The sequence below is a fragment of the Juglans regia genome, chromosome 14 (genome assembly GCF_001411555.2).
Source record: "Juglans regia cultivar Chandler chromosome 14, Walnut 2.0, whole genome shotgun sequence".
Classification (NCBI taxonomy): domain Eukaryota; kingdom Viridiplantae; phylum Streptophyta; class Magnoliopsida; order Fagales; family Juglandaceae; genus Juglans; species Juglans regia.
In genome coordinates, this window is record NC_049914.1 from 10,881,808 (window position 1) to 10,905,059 (window position 23,252).

A 23,252-nucleotide genomic window follows, 5' to 3' on the forward strand; every position below is an offset into this window, starting at 1 on the left:
GAGATATACTATACATAATAATCTTTTTGTCAAGTAAATTAGTAATTTTTTTAAAAAAATTATAAAGTCTCACTATTTATTTGAATAGGTCGAGCTTTTGTTGGAATATTTTTTCACAAAAATCTTTAACATAGGATAAAGTGACCACATGCTTTTTCCTATGCTAAACAACATTGGCTAAATCAGAACAAACATCAGAAATTAAACGTTTGTTGAAATCATCAATTTTTGATTGAAGTAAAACATTAGATAATTGTTCTGAAATCTTTCTGTATTTGATTTCTTGTTGGAGAAAATTCAAATGCTTTTTTTTTGCAGAAAGTAAAAATTTCAGACTTTTATCTTTATCAATTTCAAATCTTGAAGTAAATTTAAATTTGACTTTCTGTCCAAAAGGATCAGTAGTAATACCATCATTGTCAAAAAGAAATGGATATATGGATGAAATAAAAGGATTTCCTAAAATAATCTTGTTAGACATATTTCTAACAAGTACAGAATGAATTTTAAAACAAACTGTCTTGGCAAGCATGAGCAGTATTTAACTTATAGTTGATCTTCATCTGAGATCCATTTGCCGTAAATAATCTTTCAATAGATTTTTCAAAATACTTACTAGGTATTAATCATTATTGGATATAATTCATATCCGATCCGGAATCAATCATGACAACAATAGAAAATTGAAATTCATGACAAACAATAATAGTAACTCGTGAAAGCCATTTGGACGGAATAGTATGACGTATCAAACATATTTGATTAAACAACCTTTTCCTTTTGGTTGGAATCATAATCATTTGTTTACTCATTGTCAGAAGGAAAACCTTAATCAAGTTGTTTGTCTATTTTAAAACATAAAAATTCTTGTTTTAAAACATTATTTTCGGATTTAAGATTATTGATATCATATTTGAGTTCAATGATCTCTTTTGTAATAAAATTTATTTCATGTTGTAAATCATCGATAGAGACATCTTTGAGTTTTTTCTTTTAAAATCTCTGCAAAGTGTCTTGAAAACTAATCCTTTACTTTGAAGTTTCTGGTTCTTGTCGAACCATAATCTTCTTGAGTTTTTGAAGATATTCTTTTTTAAACTCAAGATTTGTAATTTGAGAAATCAGAGTTAACAAAATATTTTCTTGTTCTACAGCTTTGGTTAAAACATTAATTGTTTTACTCAAAGATTTAACAAGAATCATTGCAATTACAGCCAAGCTTAATATTGAGAGAATTTGGGAGTTCAGTATCTGAGTGATATTCTGAATTACTAGAGCTGAACTCATTGATGTCTCATGGTGAGGGAGATGCTGTTTCTAGGAGGCGAAATAATTCTTCTTGATCATTGACATTAACATTCAACAGATTAAGCTTATTTTTGAATTTGTTGGGCTTTCTAGAACACTTATCAGCAAATGCCCAGTCTTGCCACAATTAAAATATTTTTTTTTGAATGATTTTGGAAATTCATTTTGCTAGGAAAATATTTTTTACTGAAAGTTTTCTTATAAAAATCATCACGGGGTTTTCTCATTTTTTCACCATGAGGTTTAGAAAACTTAGTGAAATATTTTTGCTTTTGTCTGGATGGAGCAGTAGAAGGAAGGCCAAATTGTTCACAAAATTTTCCATTTCATATTTGACTTTCTTACTATTTTTTATCTGTTCACGAAGCATTCTTTGATCATTACACATACTAATACAAAATTTCTTAAATACACTGAAAATATCACCATATATGTAATTTTCGTAATTAAGAAATCTCAATATATCAGTAAGGTCTTCTTTGACTTTATGAGCAAATAAACGAGGTAATCCATCAATGAACTTTTCTTTTCAATAAGGCTTATGACTATCGTCTCTAAGCATTACTCTGGACATAAAAACAACTTGATACCATTTGTAATAAGACATTTGACGGCATTGTAAATTATTTAAATAATCACTAATGCGATTAGTAATTTTGGAAGGGGTTCTAACAAAATGTTTAATAATAGTGTGAATCAAAATATTAACACAATCAGAAAATGCCATTCCAATGGTTTCATAAAGAATAGGTAACTCTTCTTCTTTACGCTTTACAACATTCTGAATGGTTTCCTTTGCTTCGATAATGAGGTGTATATCCCACCAATTTCAAAGCACACCAGATAAGCCATTAGTTAAAATCATAACAATGTCAGGTTGTTTGATATTATTGTTAATATAAGCATTTGAAATTAAAGACATTTTACTCATAGTATTAAGGATTTCTTGTTCAGATAATCTATCAATATTCCATTCATAAATTATATCAGCAGAATAAAAAGATTGAGTTTGGAAAACATTTTCTTCAAATTGTAAATCAGGAAGAGTAGGTCTGGAATATCAACTTTTTGTCAAATTCATTGGTTTGGGTCATTTTGAAGAGAATCTGACAATTTCAGATTTTAAATCAAAATCTTAAAAATTCTTTTCAAGCAAATCAATATTTTCAAGAGTAGAAGAATGATTATCAGATGAATCATCACTGGTTTCAATAAGGACAACTTCTTTTTCATTGCTGGTCAAAGCACTAGTAGAAGGTCGTTCCTTTTAAGATTAGTAAGCATTTGATTAATTTTATCAAGGGTCTTGGCCTGCGTAATTTGAAAATCAATTTTAGGTCGATCCTGTGATAAAATTATCAAATTTTTTTCAATAAGTTTTGCAACCTTTTTTTACTGATCTTTTGGTAAAACCAAAGAATTTTCAACGGTTGTTGGAATAAAGACTGAAGCAAAAATATGTTTTTCCGCTTTCTCTTCAATCCGATCTAACTAATGTCCAATAGACAAAGCTTTCTCTTTATTTTGGTGAATAATCTTTCTTGTTTCTTGCAAAACAGTTTTTTCATCTGGATCTTTAGATTTAGTGACAGGGATTTTAAAAGGAAAAGCAGTAACTTCAGATCCTTTATGAGAAATAAATACTATCTCTAAAGGCGGGTGGCTGGATTGGATCACAAACTTTGCATTCTTCCTTGACAAAATTAGTTTTAACAACATTTAAACTATTTTTAGAAACATAATAATTTTCTACAAAATTAAAGAAAAGTATGTGCCTTTGAAAGTCATTCATCTTTTCTTTCATTTTCTTTTAACACGTAATTTTTCAGAAGTAGAAAAAGTAGCATGATAAGTTTTTCTCTTATCAAGGTTTTCTTTTGAACTATACTCTTTAACAAGAGCAACCAAATCAAATTCAAAATGTCTATTTATCATATTTGAAGCTGTAGGAGATAAAGATAAAGTATCTTCTTCTTTATTAGCTTCTTCCTTTATAGCCTTTTCTTTGGATATTTCAGCATCCTTAGTAGAATAATACGCAAAAGTAACTTGAGAGGAAGTAGAAATTCCTTTCAGTTTTAAATCAGTGTTAGTTGGTTGGGCTGTTTTAAATGAATCTTCCAGAAATTGTTTGAGATTTTGATATCGTCTTATTGGGTTATCAGGAACAGAACCAACAAAAGAGGAGCTAGATCCAGCGAAAGAATTTCTTTTGATACTGGGTACTGGAGGTGGATCAAAACTAATTTTCACCGTGCCACCCAAGTACTGCTGAATATAGTCAATATTGATTTCATCAGTACATGCTTTGGCAGGCGGAACTTCATGTTCTAAAGTCCATTCATTGAAAAGAGAAATATCTTTCCAATAAACTATTTTTGGAACTTGATTTTTTGCATCATGAGTAGAACTCTGGATTAGTAGAGTCTTATTTCCTGAAGATTTTAAAATAGCTTTTGGATTTAAATTGGTTTTCAAAAGCCGATAATAAATCCGATAAACAATAGCAAGAGACTTACTGCCTTCTTCCATGTCATAACCAGATGTTAAAATGTTTAAAGTGAGAGCTTTTAAAATGTGGTGATCATCTAAAGTAAGAGTTAAATCAGGAAAACAGTCAAAGTGAATTGGACCATTAAACAAAAAGGATTGAATCATCTCAAGAATACTAGTTTCAAAATTTTTAAATCTAGCATCTCGTAAACATAGTAAAACAAAAGCGTTGATGTCTTTCCTTGTTAAAGGTTTGACATCAACTTGAACAGAATCAATATGTAGAAATTTGTAACCTTTTACCAGAAAATCCTGGATAGATTTTCTTTTAAATAAACAACATTTTTCATAGATTTTTGAAATAGCATAGATTTGTTTAATAGTTTTAACATTAAACTTAGTTTTAAAAGCAGATTGAACCAAAATAGTTTTGTAAATAGATTTAGTATCAATCTTTGGAATGCTTCATCGATTGAAATTAACAGAATCAGTTTCTTTTATAGAAAAATCTTCTTCATTAATGATATCAGGGGTACAGACCTGGAACTAATAGATGAATTAGATCTAAATATTCTATTAATTTTGTCACCAATCAAAACAAAACTTCACACTTTAGTGCCTAGTTACTAACATCCTTATCCTAACCCGACAACCTCTCTGCCCTAAACGCTCTCCTGGCAAACGAGTCTTACCGAGGTACTAGATGGACAATAAGAGAACTAAGAAGCCAAAAGGGGATGGAAGCAGAAAGGAAATGTTTGAGAATGCATGGTAGAATGCGAAGTTAATAGCATGCAATTAAATCGACCATATCCATGTATGCAAGATGTAAGAAATAAATAATGCAAATAATAGTTGGCTTTGAAATAAAGTAGTAAGATTACAAAAGTACAGGAACTCACAATATTACAAGAGAAATAGATGGATATATATATAGGGGTGATAAACGGTCGGTCCAGACCGGACCGAGACTAAGACTGGTCGGTCTCGGTCCATGTCTTAGAGGATCGAAAAGTTTCGGTCTGGTCCACGGTCCAGGATTTTTCCATCCTAGACCGAACCAGACCGAATGAAAAAAAAAATATTTTATATATATTATTTATATAATAATTGTACAATTAACAATATAAAATTTTAAATATGTTATGAATACTTGTTAATATTCTATAAATTAACAATATTTTATATATATTTTCATCTAACCTATCACTATTAACAATATAAAATCTTAAATATGTTATCAACACTTATTATTTTGACTATAGTAAATTAATACAAATGTTACAGGAGTATTTATAGTTAGATTATTATACATGTTGTAGATAAAAAGAAGGGGGTGATGAAATAAAAGTTTTTATTATTATTTTATTTTACACTCTTAACAAAATATGATTTTATATCTTTTATATTGTACAATTGGTTATTTTTATCTTCACCAGTTGTACATTTTTTCTTTTTCTTTTTTCCAATCAATTCTTTAACGGCCTTAAATATTTTTAAAAAATAAATAGACATGACAAAAATAAACAAAAACAACAAATTCATCAACCCAAACAGTATAAACCAATTTAGACATGTTCGGTTATGTTCACTTCTTAAGATTTTTTTAAGGAAAATCATAACCCGTCTTTGCTTAACTAATCAGAAGCATATCTTTATTTTTAACAAAAACCTTGAGTTTTAATTAATCAAAACTCATATGTTTTTTTTATACCTAGATTTTTCCAAACATTTTAAACTAGTTTTTCATTAACGAAACGCATATCTTTATTTTTAATAAAAGCCTCGAGTTTTAATCGATCAAAAACCATTTTTTTTTACCTAGAAAGATAGAACAAAATTCTTTTTGAAATGCTAATTTGTTTTTGACAAACACCTTTTTTACTACCTTCAACATTTTTAAAGATTTTACAAACTCGAATTTTTCAAATACCAAAATTCTCAACCAAAATAAATAGAAATAACAATCCTATATAAAAATCTTGAATTAAAATTCTTAAAAAAAAAAAAAAAAGACAAACCTAAACATTTCAAAAAAAAAAAAAAATCAAAGCATCTGTTTTTTTTTTTTGCAAAAAGTTGGAAGTGAAAATCCAACAATATACAAACTGAATTAAACATATTAATAATAAAGAGGAACAAGATAAAAAAAATAGTTGAACCTCACTAATTGATTTCTATGATGCTTAATGTATCAATTCACAAAAGAGTTCCAAGAATATGATATAAAAAGATACTAACAACCAGTTTTTCTGTAAAATTCCAAACCAAGAAATTCTTACCTCAACATAATTTAATCCATATCTTGTTTTACAATTTCCAGACAAACTGACAGGGATCAAAAGGAAAGAAATAAAAAGAAAAACAAATCCAGAAGAAATAAATATGCTTATTGTATGAATTCACTAACGTATTTCAAGAACATGATATAAAGGATACCAACAATAATATATGAACCCAGAAAAGAGGAAATCTATGTGCATACTGTGCAGTAGTATGCTTCTGATTTCAAAGACATTTAAGAAAAAAAAACGACATAGAATTAAAAAAAAAAAAAAATCACAGCAAACATGACCTTGAGATATAAAATGTGAACCGTATAAAGGTTGGATCTTTTTTATTGTTGACAAGTATATAAATGCAGGATATGTATAGACAAATAGATAAATAAATTTATAGAAAATTCAAACAACACAAGATTCAAAATTCTAGAGCTTTTTAATTGTAACAAACAATTCTAGACTTCAAGCCCTTGGTTATCGACAATAAGAAGGATACCAGGATTCCTCCAGCCATGGCAATCCATGTTTTTCGTATGTATTATATGAATGGTCAAAAAGGATAACTTCATCACCTTGATCAATTAATGTACATATATATATATATATAAATAAACAGAATTACTCTCCGAGTATGGAAAGCTAAAGATGCAATTAAAATATTAGTATGAATTATTGACAGACGAAAAGAGCTCACTTGCAAACACTACTTCTGCAAATGTCTCTGTTTGACCATAACAAATGGCAATATCAATAAGGGGGCTCACATCTGAACCATTCTTTGTCTTTGCCATCATTGCCAAGTGGTCACATTATTTGATTCTAAAAAATGTAGAGAATTTTTGAGAATTTTTATTTAAAAAATATAAATAAAAAATGCATAGAATATTTAAAAGGAAACACTTTAAAAATTCTCCAACCAAACATGGCTTTAGATTTGCATAACAAAGTAATTAACAACATAAGCAGAGGTAATAGGTTCCCTTCGATTTGGGAGTAGGCATCCCATACTGATTTTCTGCTTCGTTCGACATTTGAAAATTCAAAAATCTTATAAAAAGTTCTATAAATTCTTTATTGTCACCACCTCTCAGGAATTTAGTAACATGGGTACGATTGGAGGAAAAAAGGACGAAAATAAAGAACCTAAGACATGCAGAAAAACAGAAACAGAGAGAGAGAGAGAGGACCTTGAAACAAAGCGGTGGAACGGAGGTCTAATTTGTTGTTGTGTGTCAGTGGAACCAAATGAAAGACATCCACATAAAAAACCACATTGCTCCAAAAAAGAAAATGAAAAAAAATGTAAGATAAGATTATGAGTTCTCTTCTTCTCTGCCCATTATCACACCGACAAAATATGGAACTCAAAAGTCAAATCTAATTTCTCAACCCAAACGAGTTCCAAAATCTCAAACTCTAACAGTATCTAACACAGAAACGACCGACATTACAACAAATCTAGACCTTATTGAAGCCAATCAACTACAAGTAAACCGATAAAAAAAAAACAAAATTTCCTACCGTAGTAAAGAATCTATCGTACAGCAAAAAAAAGACAAACATGCACATAAGAGAGAGAGAGAGAGATGAAGAACCTGAAGGACAGAATTGTAGATCCAAAAGTCCTAATCCCTGCAAACAAAAGTGCCTCTATAATACCAAACAACAAAAATACTTATCGTCACTGGAGAAAGGAGCTTACCGGCATGAGGCGGCCGCCTGGTCGCTGAATATCGCCTAGGTTGTGACCGAGATGAGAGAAATAGAGGGAGAGAGAGGCATTGTGGTTGGGTCTCACAGCTTCGATGGTTTGGAGAGTTGCGTTTGGCGGCACTTTTGTTGTGGGTGGCTACGTTGGTGGCTGGAGGAGACGAACGACGTCGCTAGCAGCTACCAAGAGTGAAAAAGAGAGAAATCGAGGAGTGAGAGAGCTATGGGATGAGAGGGTTGCATTTGGTGGCTAAAGGCGACGCATGGCGGCAAGGGCCGTAAGGTAGAGAGAGAGAGAGAAGAGAGGACGTTAGGTTGAGAGAGAACTCAGAGGAGAGAGGGAATCGGGAATGAGAGAGAGAGGGATTTAAATGTCTTTATTCTTTTGTGTTCCTTTTACTTTATCCTCGCAGACATGACACGACACAACACACACGGAACGACAAGAAAATTATTGTTCATTTCTGTTCACAGGATAGCCTATTGTATAAGAGATAATAGATCATAGAGAAATAAAGATAATAGATAATAGAGATAATAGATATATATATATATATATATACACACTAGTAAGGGCGCACGTGCACTGCATGTGTGCCCAGTAAAAAATACAAACCTATATTTTACAGTATTTTTGAATTTAGTTTAATTTAAATTAATTTAACGTATATACGACAATCAACAATCAATTTAAAAACTATCTTTACAGATTGTGTGGAAACAATCATCGAAAGAAGTCGTAAGAAATTCAAATTCTTGAATTTACATTTCTCCTTCCTTTTTTCCATTTTAGCGATAACCAAACAGAACATAGATGTTTTAAGGAGGCCTCCAATCCTTGCAAGGTGCGTTTACCCTAGTTGGGAGAAAAAGAAAAAATAGAGATTACTTATGTACAAAGGGCAAAAAAAAATATGATTTTTTAAATAAAATTGATTAGTCAATAATTTAATGCATAGGAGTAGAAAATCAAACTTTAACAAACATCTATAGATAATGATAACCAAAACGTTGCGGTACTATGAGTAATATGGAAACTAAAAGACTTAGGATATTCTAGCAGTAGTTTTCTCAACAAAATATATGAATAAACTTAAAAAGTCAGATCTATATTACATAAGCTTATCCTAATATTCCTTCTATAAAGCGCTCTCCACCAAAGAAAACTTGCTTTGCACCATCATCGTCTCTTTGATTCCCCCCCTCTCAGGAGCAAGCTAAATTGGCATCCATGAACATATCAGAGTGACTGTGAGGCAGGAGATCAATAGACAAAGATTCTCATTCAAGTTTCTGGTAAGGATTTTAGCACTATGAAAATAATGAAATATGTGCACAAGAAGCATCTTTTGCTCCACATCTCAATTATAATCATTAAAAGAAGGGTTAATTACACTTTGCCCCTCCAACTATCACCTAATTCACAATGTGCTCTCGAAACTATTGATTGCATCCAAGTGAACCCTCTTACTTTTATAACGTCCCAATCTCCCCCTTCCGTCTACAATGAGAGTTAAATCAAATGGAAGACTCACCCATGTGCTTCTCACATGCTAATCCTTTAATGTAAAAACAAAATCACCCCTCACTCCATCGGCTTCCATTTCCCCAAACTAAACTTCATATCCGAAAATCCCAAAATCCAAAATTCGAAAACCCTAACTCAAAAACTAGTGACCATCGATCGATTGTTGTTTGCATTGGTGTTTTGTTCCTCTTTGCACCAATCTGAGTGGCTTCATCAAATATTTTCGTTTGTCTTCATCGAGTTGGTATCTGTCTTCTTTACGCAGTGGGGTGAGTCCATCTCGAAATGACTCCATCTTTGTCTTTATCGAATTTGTATGTTTTTCGTGTGAAACTGAGTAATTTGAAATGTCAAATGTTTCGATTTTGAGGATATCCTTGTCCAGTGTTGCATGTGGGTGGGTCCAATGTTGTATGCCTCCTAATATGATGCTAGTGCATTGCTGAGTAGCGTTAGTTGTCCCAGTTTGAGAACACAATAACATAGGGGTGTTGTTATTGTCTTTATTGTTGAGTTGAGGGACCACCTCTGTGGTCCTTTGCATGGGAAAATACACAAATTTATCTGTTTGGTCCAATAGTTTACTTTATGATTGGTCTAATAATTGATTACGGTCCATGACTAATTTAATAGACAATATTTTGTTGGATGACTACGAGGAATTTGTTATTTCAAGTCCATCATGGTGGGGTAATTGATAGGCGACAGAATGAGGAATATGTTGGGGGTAAGACTGATGTATACCATGGACCATATGATGAGGATCAGCTATCATGGATTGAGATACAGACGATTGTGACCAAGTATGGTTACCATCCAGGTGACCTAGTCTACTATAGACACCCTGGCTTGGGGATGCACAATGGTCTTAAATTGCTTACATTTGACCATGATGTGATGTCTATGGTGGTTGCGCTTCAGGATCAACAAGTGGCTCGTTTGTATCTTGTGTCTCATTCTCGAACTTTAGTGCACCAATCTTCTTTGCATGATCATCACGTCGTGGAGGATGTGAGTGAGGATGAGGAGGAAGCAGAAGCACGTCGCCTTGGACTCAATGATCCATTTTGGAAAGAAGTGTTGAGTAGTGATGATGAGTTGTATGACATTGATGTCAACACAGTGAGAACATCGAGGTCAAAGCCCGCACAACCAATGAGTAAAGGTGTTGAGTCTCAAGTGACAATTGATGATAAAAAGCCACAATCTTGCTCAAATGCTGAGGATGAAGAGGATGAAGGGAGAAATTAGGACAAAAGTGGTCCAATGTGGCCAGAGGAGGATGACATAGGTATAAAATACTCTTCTATTTTTTTGTTTATTATTTTAGTGTTCATTTTTCAGAACTTGCTAAACAGTGCTTGCTTTCACAATTAGCAGCTAACTTATTTGATATGACACCAATTGACGTCCTTCAATCTCCTGTCTATAGTGGTGACGAAGGACATCATGATTTTAAGTTCCCGAGTTTCAAGTTGTTGACTTGGAAAAGCTAAAAATATCTGTTGGAATGAAGTTTGGATCTACAGCACAGTTTAGACAGATAATAAGAAGGTTGAACCTAAATATAGGTAAGTCTATAAAATTTGCAAAGAATGATGGGGATAGGATTATTGTTGTCTGCAATACCCCTAAATGTCCTTACCGGATTTATGGATTTTAGATTAGAGGGCAACAAACTTTTCAGATAAAGTCTATGAATCCAAGACATGATTGTAGTAGGAGTTATAAGAACCTCATTGTCACATCATCCTAGATTGCAGATAAGATGATGCCACTATTTATAAGCCAACCTAATGTGCCTATCAATGCACTTGCTGATGAGATTAAGAGAAAGTGGGGAGTGGAAGTTCTTAAAATGAAGTTGTATCGTGTTCGAGCGAAGGCTCAATTTACCATATTTGGCAGCCATAGAGAACAATATGTCAAGGTATGAGACTATTGTGAGACCCTGAAACAAAGGAACCAAGGTAGTTGTTTGTTAGTTAGGGTGGAACGAATAGCTCCTGAGTTACTTCCTATTTTTCAAAGGATGTATGTAGGATTGGCAGCCTGTAGAGAGGGGTTTAAGGCTGGTTGTAGACCATTGATCGGTTTGGATGGTTGTTTATTAAAATGACCATTTAAGAGGCAACTCCTATGTGCTGTTGATAGGGATGCAAATGATAACATGTACCCTATTGCAATAGCCATTGGAGGGTGGACATTTATCAGTGATAGACAAAAGATAATTTTGTAAATCTTTCAATATATTCTATTAACGAAAACCTATTAAATGAGCCACTCATTGAATTTTTTTTGTGGGGTTTAAAGTCAGCAATGGAGGAGTAGGTGCCTTACAATGACAACCGTATTTGTGTCAGGCATTTATATGCCAATTTTCGAGATGCTAGCCACAAGGGTGTGGCTTTGAAGGAAAAATTGTGGCAGGCAGCCACAACATACGCCAAGAGGGACATTGAGAGAGCTATGGAGGAATTGAAAGCCCTCAGTCAGCCTGCATATGACTATCTGAAGGTCATAGATCCATCACAATGGTCTAGAGCATGGTTTAACACATTTTCAAAGTCTGACCTGGTAGTGAATAATCTTAGTGAATGTTTCAACGTGTATATTCTGCAAGCACGGGATAAGTCAATTGTGACTATGGTGGAGACCATATGGAAGAAGCTGATGGGATGATATCATTTGAAAATGGAAGTAATTGGTAAATGGGAAAATACAATCATGCCTCAGATAGTTGCGAAGCTTGAACTTATGCATGACCTATCCATCTATTGTGCTCCAACGTATGCAGGATGTAGTCAGTTTGAAGTTAACAATGCTGGTAGGCAATATATGGTTGATTTGGAAAAGAGGACCTGCTCATGTTTGAGATGAGACATGACAGGTATTCCATGCCCGCATGCATACACATGTATTATGTATTCTGACCAAGACCTCAAGGGATATGTGCATCATTACTATATTGTGGAGATGTGGAGGGCAGCATACGAGCCTTTAATTTACCCTATGCCAAGTGAGGATCAGTGGCTTACTACCACATACGAGAAGCCCACTGCTCCTGAGGTTAGGAAATAACCCGGGAGGCCAAAGAAACATTGAAGAAAAAATTAGGACGATCAACAAGAAGCAAACAATTTGAGGAAATACGCATATGACCTATTCGAGATGTAATCAAGTTGGTCACAACAGAAGAAAATGTCCGCGTGGGAACGCAAGCACACCCTCCTTCACTTCTGCAGCAGAATTTCAAACTCCTTCATTTCCAGATGAACAAGTTAGTGGCTACTTCTTCCTTATTTACTATACAATATTCATTTACATATTGCTTGAAAATGTTGAGCATGTTAATTTACATTTAAATGTGGTACTATGCAGCATGGCAAACAAGTCCAACTTTGCAGACTCTCCTGTCAAAAACTTCACAGACAGCATGGCAAACAAGTCAGGCATGAACTAATCAACTGCAAGCCAATGTGGGTCGTGTAAAGATGTTGGCCAAACGACCACCCAAAAGGCAGTCTGCAAGACTTGGGGGCCACCACTCATAGACTAGTACACGTAGACTTGTGTTTGTGAACTTAAATGTTGATACAAGCAATGCAGCACAAGGAAGATTGTGTTCTTGGAACAATCCTGGAAGAGGAGCAATTCAGAGTTGGTCAACTACTACGCAACACCCAAATGCCTCCTGCCAAGGCTAATGCATCAGTGCAAAAAGGAAAGGTTATATAGTCATCTTCACGTGTGGAGAGGATGAAAGAAGATAAAAAAGAGAAACATAAGAGACCAAATTGACAATATTGACTTGTTGTAATAGTGTAGTTAGGGTTTAATAACATTACTGTTATTGGAAAATTTTTGTTGTAATGGTCCATAGTTTACATTTTTGGTTTTATGGTATTATGGTGACATTTCAATTGAGAGATTTTGATATGTAGGGTGACATTATTATTAATCATTATCAACATAGTAAGTTGTTGCAAAACAATTCACTCCATAACCAAATTACATACAACAAGTGATGTCCTATACAACAATCAAATTCAAAACAACAACCACAATCAATACACATCAAAAAAATTATATTAAACAATCCTACGCTATCATCAAGTAATGGCGACCTTCATAAGCATGATGAGATATTTTCATGCAAATAACAGCAACAACTAGATCAATTATAATGGCACCACACCATATGCAATTATTGTATTTCTTGCACAAATATTTTGACTTTTCCTTCTCCTTATATAAAAACTGTTGGATATGCTCAATGCGCTCCCTCTCTATCACTAAGTTAGCCTCTAATTTCGTAGATTTTTCCTTCAACTTATTGCATAACTCTTGGATATGTTTCCTGCGCTCTCTCTCCACCACTAAATTAGCTCCCAATTTGGACTTCTCAATCTTGAACTTACGACTCTGTATTCGAAGCTATCTCGCAGCTGGCCAAAGACATATCCGTACGCGGAGCAAAAATATCATCTACCCAATAAAAAAATGTACAAAACATATCTCCACCCCCATATTGACAACCAGGAGTCCAATATGGGCATCTCAAGAACTTCCTTTTATAGTTATCATCCGTAGTTGACATTCTTAGACATGTTCGCATATTGCAACGACAAAATGGGCCATCAAGTGGTGCTATACCACCCCACTTGTGCTAGATGAACCAGTAGATATCTTTCACAACCTGCTGAAATATGTCAGGATTATGAGTGTAGAAAGGAAACAATCAAAAAAGAGGTTGATGAGCCAAAAAATTTCTGCTCTATAGAATTGAATCAATATTATTCTTTACAGACTACTGCATCTTTATACAAAAGGAGAAAAGAATCCTAGCAAACTAAACTAGAACATTTTCTAAACATGGTATCAAATCAATATCATGGCAAATAAACTGGAACATTGTTGAGCTACAATGTACAATCATTTATAGCATTCTTGAGCTACAATAAACTCCAATCATTTTTTTACCTAACAACGTACAGTCATTTATAGAATTTTTGAACTACATCAAGGTGAGAGATTTGTTATCAATATTAATAATCACTGAGATACCTGTGATGGAGAAAGCAATTTGAATGAGAGCTCTACCAAAAAACTGCTCTGCAATGGAGTCACCAACAACTCGAAGGGGACGCCGACGTCGTGGTTGGTAGCTCACACCGTGGTCGGCAGGTTTGCTAGGGTTCTTCATCGCCCACCTTCTTTACAGTCTGCCCTAACTTATTTCTCCATCGCTCTCAATGGCTTCAAGCCAGACGTTCTTCACTTTGAAACAAAACCGTTTTTGTACATTATTAATAAAACGAGTCGTTTTGGCCATGGAGTTTGAAAATTTTTGGATATGAAGTTCAGTTTGGAGAAATGAAAGCCGATGGAATGAGGGATGATTTTGTCTTTGCATTGAAGGATTAGCATGTGAGAAGCACGTGTGTGAGTCTTCCGTTCAATTTAACACTCATTGTAGACGAAAAGGGGGGATTGAGACGTTTTGAAAGTAAGAGAGTCCACTTTGATACAATCAATAATTTCAGAGGTACATTGTAAATTAGGTGATAGTTGGAGGGGGCAAAGTGTAATTAACCCTTTAAAAGAATAAATTATGAATATAGTGGATTAATTCAAATTCAAACGAAGGAAGTAGGAAATCCCTCCCCCAAACCCCAAAGAAACTGACCCTTAAAAAAGGAAATAAAGAAAAATAAAAGGCCACCCAATGCACACAGTGATATACGTGTCAATATTCATGTTATTAATAATGAGCATATTCCTTTGAACACATATATGTACTTTTTGTTACTGGCGAAGTCTCACACTTCATTAATATTTACAACCTATTAGGACAAGCTGTTAAATTAGCTTTTGACAGAAGAAACTAATCAATAAATTATCTGACAAGCATAACAAGTAATTACCTGCCAGTTTTCATCTGTGGTATACGCCTTAACCGCAATTTTGCAGGGGTCAATATTAGAGCTATTAGTTAAGCCTTCGGTTAGAATAAACACATTCAAAATCTCAGTATCCAAGAAGAATACAATTTCATTATGAGTAAGTCACTATTTACATTAACTTGTCCAGACACGACAAGATTTGAAGATGAACATAGTGAGAAACAAATGAACCTGAATTCAATTTTAAACACAGAAAGATAATCTGAATTTCAAATGGAACATCAAGACACTTCAAACGCTCAGATAAATGCAAATACTTGATTGTCAACATGTTATCCTTCAAGCTATTATCAGCAAATGCAAAAATAAAGAAATGCTTTTGTAAGAACATTGGTTAAAAATTTTACCCTCAGGAGTCTAATAAGAGAAGTGCTTACATGACTTGGCTGTATTTTCCTCTCATCTTGAAAATGAGCAAAGGCATGGTGATCAAAACCAAGGACATGCATTACCTGAAAGAAAAACAATTGTTAATCGTCAAGAAAAAAAAAGACCACTTTTTTCATTCATAAAAAATATAAATATATACATAGGTTTGGATAAATATAACAACTGACCTCGTGTATGAAGCAACTGAGAAGTCCAGCGGTTGCACCCATAGATTTTGTATTCACTTCAGAATCATTTTCATCACCACCTCCACCAGCTCCTGCCTCTGCACGTTGGGCACGTCTAGCAGCATGGCCCTCACGTCTCGAGACAGTCCCTTCTTCATTTGGAGCACCTCGCTGTACGACCTTGCACCTCCTACTATCGACGTTGTACGTCTAGCAGCACGATGCACCTCGCTGTAACCTGCCTGAGCTTCATGAATAACTCTGTTTCCCAAGCTCAAAGCAGAGGGTGAATGGAACTCCATTAAAGCATCTATGAAGTTCTTCCACCCCTCTCCCTTCCTCCCTTTCGATACCACTATCAAACCTCTCCTCTTATTATGACCAAATTCCGAGATAATGATAAAAATACCATTACGGTTATGCTCTTTCCGCACCATTAAACAGGTTGCCGGCACCCCCATCGGCACAGAAAAAACTGCCGGTCTCAGTCGACCATGCTGACGAGCAGGTAAGGTTACGCCGACGAGAAGAAATGGAGGAGGGAGAGATCGTGGTGGAGCCGAAGGGGGTGGAGATCTCTGTAGAGGATTTTGCGTCGCTGCCACCAGTCTTGGGGCTAGAAATTGGACAACCTGAGTCGTGTGTGGTGGTCGAAGGGGCGCATGTTGCTTCTAAGGTTGTTCCCGTGCATGTTCTCTAGCCGGCAGAGGAGGTTTCTTCGAGTCTAATGTTGCCGGCTTGCAGGTTGAATTGGGAGATGGCACAAACTCACCTGTGCGTGGTGGAAGAAGGCCCTGAGGTGATTCCAATGTAGTCAGATGAGTTGAAGCAGGATTTTTCGGTAATGGGGTGTTCGACAGAGTCTTTTCCACTGGATATGGTTTCCTTTGAGGAGAAAAAATGTGAAAAGTGTGGAGATGGGGTTGAAGAATTAAAATCTTTTGCTCCTGTCAGTGGGGAACCAGATTCAGTGTGTGGTTCGGAATTGACTGTTTTTACTCCAAAGGAGGGGGATTTTCTAACTCCGTTGCGTACACTCCATCCCAGCGCTAATTATGGGAGTTGTTCGTCAAAGTGAGTTTTCAAAAAAGTAAAAGAGATTCAAGTTGTCATTGGGATTTCATTCGGAGGTTATGAAGAAAAGTTTAAGGCCCTACTTGTAGCACTTGAGGCTAGCCATTCGAAGTCAGCCTCTAAGAGGGATAGAGAACTTAAAAAGTTAACTTGTTCCATTAATTATGATGTGAAAGAAGGGAGTGGCGGAAGAGATAGAACAATAGGGAGGGGCAATAAAGTTGTATTATGAAGCCTAAGATTTTATCATGGAATGTACGGGGGCTCAATGATCGCAATAAACGTCTTCGTATAAAATCAATATTGCGGATGTGGAAGGGTGATGTGGTGTGTCTTCAAGAAACAAAGTGCGACTTATTGATATGAAAATAGTGCGATGTTTATGGGGGTGCTCGTACGTGGATTGGACCTATTTGGCCTCATTGGGAGCCTCAGGTGGAGTATTACTTATGTGAGATAAAAGAGTGGTTGAGTTGACCGAGGAGTGTATTGGTGAGTTCTCGGTTGCGACCCTTTTAAAAAATGTGGTTGATGGATGGGAATGGACATTTGCAGGATCCTATGGTCCTAATGTGGATAGGGATAGGAGAAGGTTGTGGGAGGAGTTGACGGGTCTGTATGCCTTATGGGAGGTACCGTGGTGCATGGGAGAAGATTTTAACATTATTCACTTTCCTAGTGAGCACTCAAGGTAATGTCGACATTCTTGGGCTATGGAAGAATTCAATGAGTTCATCTTTGATCTGGATCTCATAGATCTCCCTATGGCAGGGGGTGAGTACACTTGGTCAAATGGGAGGGTTTGATCAAGATTGGATAGATTCCTTGTATCTCCTTCTTGGGAAGCTAAATATCCGGAAGTAAGACAGAAACGACTAGCTCGAGTTAGTTCAGATCGTTTTCCTATCCTTTTCGATTGTGGGGGTATGCATAGGGGGCGCCGGTATTTTAAGTTTGAAAACATGTGGCTAACAGCGGAGGGTTTTGTAGAAATGGTGCGTGATTGGTGGTCTTCTTATCAATTCGTTGGTACTCCAAGTTACGTTCTTGCAACCAAGTTGAAAGCACTAAAACAAGATTTGAAGAAGTGGAACTTGGAGATTTTTGGTCACATTGACAATCAGAAGACTACATTGTAAGAGGAATTGCAAGACTTAGAGGATAAAGAGTTATTGGGTGAAAACTCGGAGGAGGTGTTATTGAGGAAGGGCACGGTTATGGCAAACTTGGAGAGGGTTTTGTTGTCATAAGAGATTTCATGGCGTCAAAAATCCAGGGCCTTTTGGTTGAAAGAAGATGATAGGTGTACGAAATTCTTTCATAAAGTGGCTAATTCACATCGGCGTAATAATGCTATCGAGTCATTGCAGTCAGGTAATCAGGTCCTATCTTCTTCTCCCGAGTTAGAAAACCATATTGCACAGTACTATGAGACCCTGCTCACAAAATTAGCCCATTGGAGGCCAAAGTTTGATGCCTTGCATTTTGAGGCAATTAACTCGCAGAGTGTGAGTGTGCTGGAGAGACCTTTTGTTGAAGAAGAAATTTACAAAGTCATAGCTGGCATGGCAAAGGATAAAGCGCCGGGGCCTAATGGTTTTTCAATGGGTTTCTTCCAAACTTGTTGGGACATTGTGAAAGGTGAAGTTATGCAGGTTTTCAGTGAATTTCACGCTTTTCAAAAGTTTGAAAAATCACTTAATGCGACCTTTATTGCTCTCATCCGCAAGAAACACAGGGAGTTGACTATTGAAGACTTTCGGCCTATAAGTTTGGTTAGTAGTGTATATAAGATTATCTCGAAGGTTCTTGCTTACCGACTTAACCCGGTGTTGGAACACATTATATCCAAATTCCAAAATGCATTTATTCGAGGGAGACAGATCCTTGATTCAGTACTCATTGCAAATGAGTGCTTGGATTACAGAGTACGGGAGGGAGGTTCAGGTATTCTGTGCAAGCTTGATATGGAGAAGGCATATGATCATATGAATTGGGAATTTCTTTTATATGTGCTTGAGAGGTGTGGTTTTGGAGATAGGTGGATTGCATGGATGGGTCATTGTATTTCAATAGCCCGATTTTCAGTATTGGTTAATGGCACACTTGCTGGTTTTTTTGATAGTTCGCGAGAATTGCGGCAGGGAGATCTCTTATCTCCTCTTCTTTTTGTTATAGTTATGGAGGCCTTAAGTAGGATGGTACAGGCTGTAGTTAGAGGAGGTTTCTTATCGGGCTTTCAGGTGGGCAATGGTTCTGGTGGCCCTATTATCATTTCACACATTTTATTTGCAGATGATACGTTAGTATTTTGTGAAGCAAATAGAAGCCAGATCCAAACTTTACGAGCATTGTTATTTTGCTTTGAAGCCGTGTCAGGATTAAAGGTGAATCTGGGCAAGTCTGAGATGGTTCCCGTGGGTGCAGTCTCTAATATCATCAGCTTAGCAAGTCTTCTGGATTGTAAGCTGTCCTATTTCCCTATGAAATATCTGGGACTTCCGTTGGGAGTAACTTTTAAGAATAAAGTTATATGGGATGGGGTAGTGGAGAAGATAGAGAAAAGATTGGCTGGGTGGAAACGAATGTATTTATCAAAAGGAGGTAACCTCACTCTTATCAAGAGAACTCTCACTAATCTCCCAACATATTTTTTATCGTTGTTTCCTTTGCCTGTAGGGGTGGCGAACAGAATAGATAAACTTTTTAGAGCGTTCTTATGGGGAGGTATGGGGGAGGAGAAGAAATTCCATTTGGTTAAATGGAAGGCGGTATGTGCATCACTTGTAAATGAGGGTTCGGGTGTGTGTAACCTGAGAACTTTTAATAAAGCATTATTTGGTAAGTGGCTTTGGAGATATCAGTTGGAGGGGGATCTTTGTGGAAGAATATTATTGACGCTAGACATGGTGTTGCTTGGGGTGGTTGGTGCTATAAGGAAGTGAGAGGGGCGTATGGGGTGGGTTTGTGGAAGTATATCAGGAAGGGATGACCATGTTTTGCAAACCAAATTCGCTTTGTAGTTGGTGAGGGCATTCGAATTAGATTTTGGAGGGACGTGTGGTGTGGAGACCATGCTTTGGAAAGGGTTTTTCCGGCCTTATATTGTATTGCAGTGAATAAGGAGGCTTCATTGGCGGATGTGCGTTTATTTTTTTATGGTGCACATTAATGAAATATTCTTTTTAACAGGGATTTACATGATTGAGAATTACCTATTGTCTCAGAATTTTTCAGCTTGCTATATTTCATATAGATTCCTTTGGCACAGCGAGATAGTTTGAAGTGGAGGTCTAATAACCACAAGTTATGTACAGCTAAGGCGTTTTATAGTATCCTGACAACACAACTTGATATTAAGCCATTCCCCTGGAAGAATATTTGGAAGTCTCGGGTGCAATGTTTTTAATTTCGTACGGTACGGCCGAAATTTTTCGTTTCGACCGTCCGGCCGGTACAGGTACTATATATATTCCGTACCGGCCAAAATATCGGCCGTACCGGATGGTACCGGCCGTTTCGGCCTATACCGGCCTGTACCGGCCTATATTTCGGCTGGTACCGGCCGATATTTCGGCCTGTGTTTTTTTTTTTTTTTTTTTCATTTTTTCAAACTACAAGTTCATTTTTTGACCCCCAATTTAGACTAGACTATTTATAATTTATATGTATGTATGTATTTATATATAATTTATTCATATATAAACTATTATTTTAGAATATAATTGTTATATATATTTATATATATAATTTATTCATATATCGACTATCCCGAAACGGTATCGGTACCGAAATATTTCATTCCAGTGTCTTGACCGGTACGCCATCCGGTACGGTATTCAAAACATTGCTCGGGTGCCTTCTGAAGTAGTTTTTTTTGTTTGGAGTGCTGCTCTTGGGAAGATATTGACCACGGACAACCTGAGAAAAAAAGGATGTGTAGTGTTGGATTGGTGCTACATGTGCAAGAAGAATAGAGAATATGTGGATCATCTCTTATTGCATTGTGAGGAAACAATGGTGCTATGGGATGAGATCTTCCTAAGGGTAGATATTGCTTGGGTTATGGCTATAAGGGTGGTGGACTTGTTGGGTTGTTGGTCCAAGATGCAAGGATGTCATCAAGTGGCAGCAGGGTGGAAAATGATTCTGTTGTGCATAATGTGGTGTATTTGGATGGAAAGGAATGCGCGGTGCTTTGAAGATAAGGAACGCACAACGACTGAGCTGAATAATTTTTTTCTCCACACTTTAATGTGTTGGTTTTCCACTATTGTATTACATGGAGATAATGTTCAGGAATTCTTGTCTTTAATTTATCGTCCTTAGAATGTAATTAGGAGTTTTTATGTATACTTCCTGTGTACAACGGCTATGCCTATTTCATTTATATATATAATATCTATCTTTTATTAATAAAAAAAAAATCAAGAGAGAAATGGAGACGGGCAATGAAATAGAAAGCAAAAAAAGGAAGAACAAAAATAGAACAAACAGCAAAAGAGGGAAAGAACCAAAAAAACATGCTTTTGAATCAAGAAAGAACAAAATGGCAAGAGAAATTTGAATTGCCCTTCAGATAGGTTCACAATTAAGATAAAACATAACATTGAGAAGCAAGAAATAAAAATGCAAAGAAGCTGCTGAACCTAAAGAACTATTTTAGATAATATCTTTAGATTAAACTTGCTAGACGTATCCACCTCCACAAAAAGAAGCCAACATTTTTTAAAAAAGGATGCAGGGACACATTTCAAACAAAACATGAGACATTTTACAAAAAAAATTAAAACATAACCTCACCATGTGAGAATCTAAGCACTCCATGCTGCACCAAAAAATATAGAAGTGGAACAATCCTGCTATGAAGGAAGCATATTGAATTCAGTGCCGAATAGAAATCACCCTAGAAAATCAAAGATTAAAAACATAGACATAGATTAGCAGCAGAAGAACCTGTCAAAGGAAAAATCAGGGCATTCTTTTTGTTTATCAAAACTATTCAATGTCACTTGCACAAATATTCAAACTTAGAAGCCAAAAGCCAATGCTATGAGAGCTTAAACTTTCATTTGGGACTTTCCATTCTAATGCCTACTGAATTCCCTAGGTAGCATCCATATCGAGATCAGCAACCCAACAATAAAATCCAAAGAACCCATGGGCCATTACATCCCCAATTCCAAAAATCCAACCACTGAATATGAACACAAACGTGAGTAAAAATCTGTATGTGTGGGTCATGTAGAACTCGCCGCGAAAGGATTACCTTCCTCGTCTAAAGGATTGGAATCTTACTGACTCATTGCACGGGACCCCCACAGAGAGAGAAAAAATAAAGATAAAATCTTTAGTCTTAAAACCCTAATATCTACCAGTTTCTTTAAATGTAAACAGAGAGAAATTGAAAGCAAATTTTGTAAAACACCGGACTTGACATCAATGGTGCCTTTGAAGGAGTAGAAAGAAAACTATAAAATCCTAAGTGCGAATCGAAGAACACACAGTGTGACAAGGACAATAGGAAGCCATACCCACGGAGCAACAACAGAAAAAAGGACGGAGAAGAATCGAGAAACACCCACCCCGAACCAAGAAACATAGACCTCAACCAAAGAAGATGAAAATCACTCTTATACCAAGCGGCAAGCAGTGGAAAAAAAAAAAGTTAGAATGTGATAAGAGCGGTGAAAGTGGTGGAAAACAAAAAACAAAAAATCAAAACCACAAGAATTAAAGATAGACAGAACCAAAAGCAATCATACCCATGTGATGCGGAGATTCAGAAGCAAAGAATGAGATTTCAAAAACCTGAAGGATCGAAGGCTCTCAGCAAGAAGACAAGAAAAATATCTCGACAAGAAGACAAGAAAAGGCTCTCGGTAAAAGTGAGGAGAAAGCTGCGGAATGGGAAGAAAAACCAAAAGCAATCATACTCACGTCATGCGAAGATTTGGCTTCATTCGATTATCAAACATTTTTCAACTTATCTTAATTTATTATTATAATTTTTTTAAATTTTAATATAAAATATAATAAATAATTTAATTTTTTTAAATTTTAAAATAATAATAATATTAAAAAATAATATTTTAATAATATTTTATTATCTCAATTCAATTAACTTCAATATCTAAACACAACTTTAAAAGCAAAGAATGAGATTTTGAAAACTTGAAGGATCAAAGGCTCTTCAGGAAGATCTAAGGAAATACATAACACTGTAAATACAAGGGTAGGAAAATTTTTATGGGAAAACGGCGAGTAAAAGTGAGGAAAAAGATGCGGAAGAGATAATCTCAATGAGAAATCAAAAAGACAAGAAACATTGTCG

The 23,252-nt window shown here is 35.5% G+C and overlaps 1 long non-coding RNA gene across 3 annotated transcripts; it reads right to left on the reverse strand.

The window, feature by feature from the left end:
• Positions 1-13,475: 13,475 nt before the first annotated feature.
• On the reverse strand, positions 13,476-22,863 carry LOC108989654. 3 transcript variants are annotated; one of them, XR_004798271.1, is made up of 5 exons: positions 22,684-22,863; positions 21,722-21,824; positions 15,845-16,638; positions 15,665-15,739; positions 13,476-15,309 (listed from the first exon to the last, which is right to left on the reverse strand). It is a non-coding gene; the product is annotated as an uncharacterized LOC108989654 (long non-coding RNA). The 3 variants fall into 3 exon arrangements; XR_004798269.1 differs by having other exon boundaries at positions 13,476-15,739; positions 22,684-22,795; XR_004798270.1 differs by lacking the exon at positions 22,684-22,863 and adding an exon at positions 22,453-22,640 and having other exon boundaries at positions 13,476-15,739.
• Positions 22,864-23,252: the final 389 nt, after the last annotated feature.